This window comes from Symsagittifera roscoffensis, chromosome 4 (genome assembly GCF_963678635.1).
Source record: "Symsagittifera roscoffensis chromosome 4, txSymRosc1.1, whole genome shotgun sequence".
NCBI classification, from domain to species: domain Eukaryota; kingdom Metazoa; phylum Xenacoelomorpha; order Acoela; family Convolutidae; genus Symsagittifera; species Symsagittifera roscoffensis.
The window spans coordinates 4,263,987-4,269,625 of NC_087065.1; positions in this window are offsets into that span (position 1 = coordinate 4,263,987).

Consider the following 5,639-nt stretch of genomic DNA (forward strand, 5'->3'; position numbering starts at 1 on the left):
GCACTAGGTCCTTTTATTCCCAAAATAGGCAACGATGAAGTTGACATCAGGTGGACCGAAACGTCTCAATCTCTAAATACGGAGAAACAAGGAACTCACATTTTTACAGCTAGTCTCCTGGGACTGAAAAAAAATGCGATTCAGACTTCTGGATTAGTGCCTGCCATCTGTCCAATCTCTTCAACGACTTCTTCAAGGAAGACATCCTATTTGATCAACTTCCCATAAAAACTTTCAAGTATTCAAAAACTTCTTTCGACAGAAATACAACGAAAATGACCCATGCATCTCGATTACTATGTAGAAGCATCACATGAAAAGAAACGAAAAAACTGAATTACTGAAACTTCCATTCAAAAATTTCTTGGAACATGTCACTAAAAGCGTTGTGATCTAAAATTGAAAGATGCTGATCTAGCTTCATACAAATCTTTGAGATGCATAAAGTATTGTCACTAATTTTTATTTGTTACTGTATCAAGAAAATTAAAAACTTTCCTTGGTTTTCGTACAAACTTTTTAGGCTCATGGATACTGGCTAAAATATTTCGGTCATGGATACGGATACTTGTTAGAACGTGAGCAGTTTGAAACGGCTATAGAAGTGGCTCAAAGTTTGCATGTTTTTCCGAGATTGGTTCTGTCTTAGTTTTTTTTTCGGCAGTATAAAAACAATCAGAAGTATTGATATAAACTGGAATACTATCCCACATAAATCCCTATTATTTCTTTTTCTTGAAGATTGGATTGAAATGATGAACGATTTGATGATTAAAATAGAAATGAAATGTTTCCGCGTACCATTAACATGGAAAAACTTAATTATTAATTTTTCAGGTCATCCCCTTCGTTCTTTTTCTAAAAGAGATTTTTTTGCTCCAAAAATTTTTTTAAAACTGTTTTTCTTAACTCTGATTCCGTGAAAGTTTTTTTTATCTTGCTAGGATAAAAATGATAATAATTATCATTGAAGCATGGAACAAATCGTCGTAATGCGACATAGTTTTTTTGCTCCTTTTAAACAATTTGTTAGTCACTAATTTTGTTTTTCTCTATCGCAGGAATATTGGTTTTTGTTAATCTTCATTCATTTTCGGAAGATATTCTTACGTTAAAAGTTTACACACCATTCTTTTTTTTACTTTGAGAATTGTCTGTTTTTGATAAATACATTTCAAAGTTATTCGATTATGTTTTTAATGGATAGGTATAGGGGTTTCTCGAGTTTTATCGTATAATTTTGATTCAAGCATTTATAGTTAATGGAATTTGTTGAATTCTTTTCAGTTACAATCAGGATTTTTTTGTTAAATAGTATTTGAACTCATTCAATCATCTTTTGATTGAAAGATTCATCGATTTCTCCAGTTTTAGGAATTTTTCATTATAGCGTTTTAAGTTGAGAAGCTTATCGTTAAAAACTTTTACCTTTCAAAATATAATTGAGATATCTCCGGTAGATTCAAAATTGCACGCGAAGAATCAGCAAAGCTTGGGAGTACTGTCTACTTTCTCCAGAGGACTTGTTCTATAAATCCCAATTCATACAAAAATCATTGCATGTACCCATCTAAAAACTACTTGAATCAGTTCAGTGGAAAGCATTCCACTGGATCTACGAAAATTCAAAAGACTACAAACAACTAATACAGCTAAATATACTAGCCATATCCTTGTAAACTGTATCTTAACTGGTTTTGGTTTAAAACTGAAAATAAAATGAGAAATGCAACATCGACACCCTCGTTAGCTAAGCTAAACTTTAATCAACAGACACGCGATAAAATCACGAATTTGGATTTCCATATAATCATCTCAAAAAGACGGATGAAAACTTCTGGTTGAGCATGAGACGAATAAACATTTAACTCTCAAAAAACTTTCAACGAAGCTCAGCAGACTTTTTTGTAAAGAAATATACTGATAGAGAATCATTCACGTGGATAATTTTGTGCTCATCTGGTTCGTGCAACCCAGTGAAGAAAATCGCGCTTTTGAAAACTAATGGGTTAGCACCCATGGACTAAATAGTCTAAAGTCATGATTGCTACTACTACTACTACTACTAAATACGGATTTGGTATTTCGCAAAATAAATATAAGTCCGCAAGATAAATATAAAAAAACTTCCAATTTGAGGTTTTTCTTGAAGACAATTTTGTTTCAGCAGGGTTTTAGAGGGCAATTTTGTCAGATTGTTAAGATGTTAGATTTGAAACCAATTAGTGACTTCGACGGGATTGTCCCGCAGTAGGCCGTGTTTTGGTAATCTTGTTTGTTTGACCGGACAGTTGACCAGGCGTTGTACATCACGAGGGCTATAAAAACAGCTTGGACATATGTTGTTGGTGTCGAACTCTCGAAAAGTGGCCGATGAAGTGGAAGCTGTTTCCGCAGCACGCTTGAGCAAGGAATTATATCTGACGACGAAGAAGGTGACTTTCTTCCTGCTCTACATAGAGTGTAATTCAATAAAATTTCTGTCCAGGGCAATTGGGTAATTTTTTCGTCTTTTCTCACTTGTTTTCCACTAAAAGTAATCAGCTATTTTTAGCACTAAGTTGGAGTATGGATCCAAACCTATATGGTGTTATTTACTATTTTTTTCTGGCATCGGTCGAGAAAGACTTTTTCAAGTCTATAGCGGGTTCAGTAAATTTCAATTGTTAGAGTTTTTATTGATAATGGTCAATAGAATCGAATGCCTCGGAGAGATTAAAGAGTGAACAAACAACAAAACTGTTGGTATCTATCGGTTTTTTAAATGCTTTCGTGCAAACTAAAATAGCCTCAATGGTGAGTGGAATTTTCTCAAGCAAAATTGAGTGTTGATTAGAAGGTTTTGAGATAAATTCTGTTCATTAACTTGTTTGTATACTAATTTTTCAAACACTTCTGATGGTGATCCAAAAATTGATAAGCCTGTAGTTCCAGTTACTTCAGGATCATCTTTTTGACAATTGTTTTTTTAAGCTTCTGGGAAAAACAAAGTGTTTATGGTATTCCTTGATAAAAGAGTAAATGCGTGCAAGTTTCAAGAGGTAATATCAGACGGAACGTGCGGTTTTTTTACTTGAAGTTTTTTTTAATTGAATACATGTGATCTAAAAATTTTTATCTTGTATGTTTTTGCTTTTGGTTTATCAATACGTATCGAAATTGTCTTGTGAAGCACTTTATCAATATTTTCAACTTTGTTTCGACCGAAAATGTTGAACATTGCTTCTGGGTTACGTTGCTGATAGAAGTTTCCCATTTATTTTTTCAGATTCGATTTGAATTTTTTCGGAGTAGTTTTTCATCATATAATTTGCGTTTAAATGGGTTTTGCTTCCACTTAATTTAAGTTCCGTTTAAACCAGAAAAATAGCTAAATAATCTCGTTCTATAGGTGTCAGTACGTTTTATTTGCTTGTTTGTTCTTTCAAACTAAAATTAGTTTCGGTGTAGTTAAATAGTAGCTTCGAGTTATATTTAGTAATAATCATCATATTAGTCTGAATTATTTGTGCATAGTCAATCGACTGAGCAAGTTCTTCAATACTTTCAAATTTTATTACTTTTTTTGGATTGTAAGATCTAATTAAAAGGGTAATTCTTTCCTTTTTTAGACGCAGATTTGCATTCAATCCATAAGCTGTCATGTTTTTATGCAGATCATTTAAATCTTGGCGTAATTTGGTAAGTTTTTTTGTGCACTAAAAGCATAACGCCGCTTCTTTTTGTTTTCTTGCTTCAATCAATCTGTCACATTTAGATGAAGCAAGTTTCTCACTATCTGATATTGTCCCATTTTGGGGTAAGTTTTTGGTTGCCATTTTTGAAAAAGAAATTGCACCGTAATAATTGGTGAAATTTTGAGCCAATTTTGTTCTCTTCTTTTTTCGTCAAATCTTACCCCAATTTGAGAAAAACGCTGTTAAATTTTGCAATGTTGTTCGCTTTGTCCGGTTGTTTCAAATCAGCACAGTATAAGCTTACGAACTCACTTTCCCTGTCCTAGTATTCTGTTGATTTACTGCAACTCTCTTAAGCAACTGCAACGCTTGAAGTCTCCTCAATTCAAAAAAGTTGATTCGATAATATAAATGCTGGGGGATGTGCAAGAAAACAGGTGAGCTCTAAAAACTTGTTTTTATTTTGAAAAATTCATTTTTTGTTTTAAAAATAAATTATGGGATAATTAAATTCTGACAAGCTTCGAAGTAGTGTAAATTTGGACATATTTTGGAAGTCAGATTTGTATGATAAATCGGTTTAAAACGAATTGAAAATAGCAGTTAATCAAGAATTTAAATACGAATTTTTGATGGATCAGTTTTTTTCAGTTTGTTTGAAAAGGCATAAGTTAATGTTTCCTCGATTATAATTTATCAAAGTTTCAAATATCTGGGTTCATGTTGAAAAGCAACAATCTTGTAAATTACACTTCATTATACTGAAGTGTAAAAAATCTCATTGAAATTAATCAGTAGTTTCTGAGTCTCTGAACGGTTTGAAATAGTTGAAAAGTTCCATAGTAGATATGTCGTTTTTTTCTGGATTCTGCAATCCTTAGATAGCTCACTTTGTTTGTGGGTTCCGTGATTTGGATTTGTATTAGTTTCTTCATTAGTTTTGCATGTTGTGCATATTCAACCTGACCAAGTTTGGTTGTAACCCAAAAGAATGCATTTTTGGGGACCCTGGGGTTTGCAGGAGTTAAATTTGTTCAGAGGGTGAAATGACTTTGGCTGCATATACAAAGATTCCCATACAAAACAGTCCGAAACATAAAAAAAAGTCTGATGAAACAGTCCCATACAAAACAGTGGAAAACCATTTGAATTTTTGACTTTGAAATTTTGGCGCCAATAATTGATAAACGCTTTGAAACATTGAATGATCGTAAAAGTTCTGTATTTTTTTTTTTAATCTCTACATTTATATGAGAATTTTTTAATTTACAATTCTGCATAAAATACTCGGGAAGATTTACTTGGCAGCTTTTTTCAAAGATTGTTTTTATTTTAATCACTTATTGTGGGTATTATGTCAAACAGTTTGTGGCGCGCATTTCCAATAATTCTTTCAAAAAAATTTTGTCAGTATTTTAATCAATTTTTACTCTGGTGTAAATTTTTTGTTAATTCCAAAAGATACTGCACGATATTGAACTAATAGAACTGTAACTATTTTAGCCAACACACATAGCATATGTTAGTATAGGCAACACCACCCGTTGCAAAGATGACCGCTTATAGATTGACTCAATATATGTCATGAACGTGAACGATAACTTATCAATGAATTTAAAGACAAGTATTTCCATCTCAGCTGGTTCTTCTTGGTTGGACTAGGTTTGATATGACTTATGACGAAAATTTACTAGAAGCTCGTATGACTTCACCGGAGAGAAAACGAAGTTATTTGTTTCGTGTCATTTTCTTAAATGCTCAATACACTCCTTCGCCGAGTCAATTCCATCTTTTCCAACAGGAAAGCAGGGAATTTGTCGTCATCAGTTTTGACGAGGAAAATTTCTGTCTGTTTTCCCAGGCTTAACTTTACTGTAGCGATGGTAAAAAGTAGAGGTGATACCACTGCCTTGTGGTATCTTGATTGACGGTGAAATATTGTGATTTTTTTCCTGAATTTCG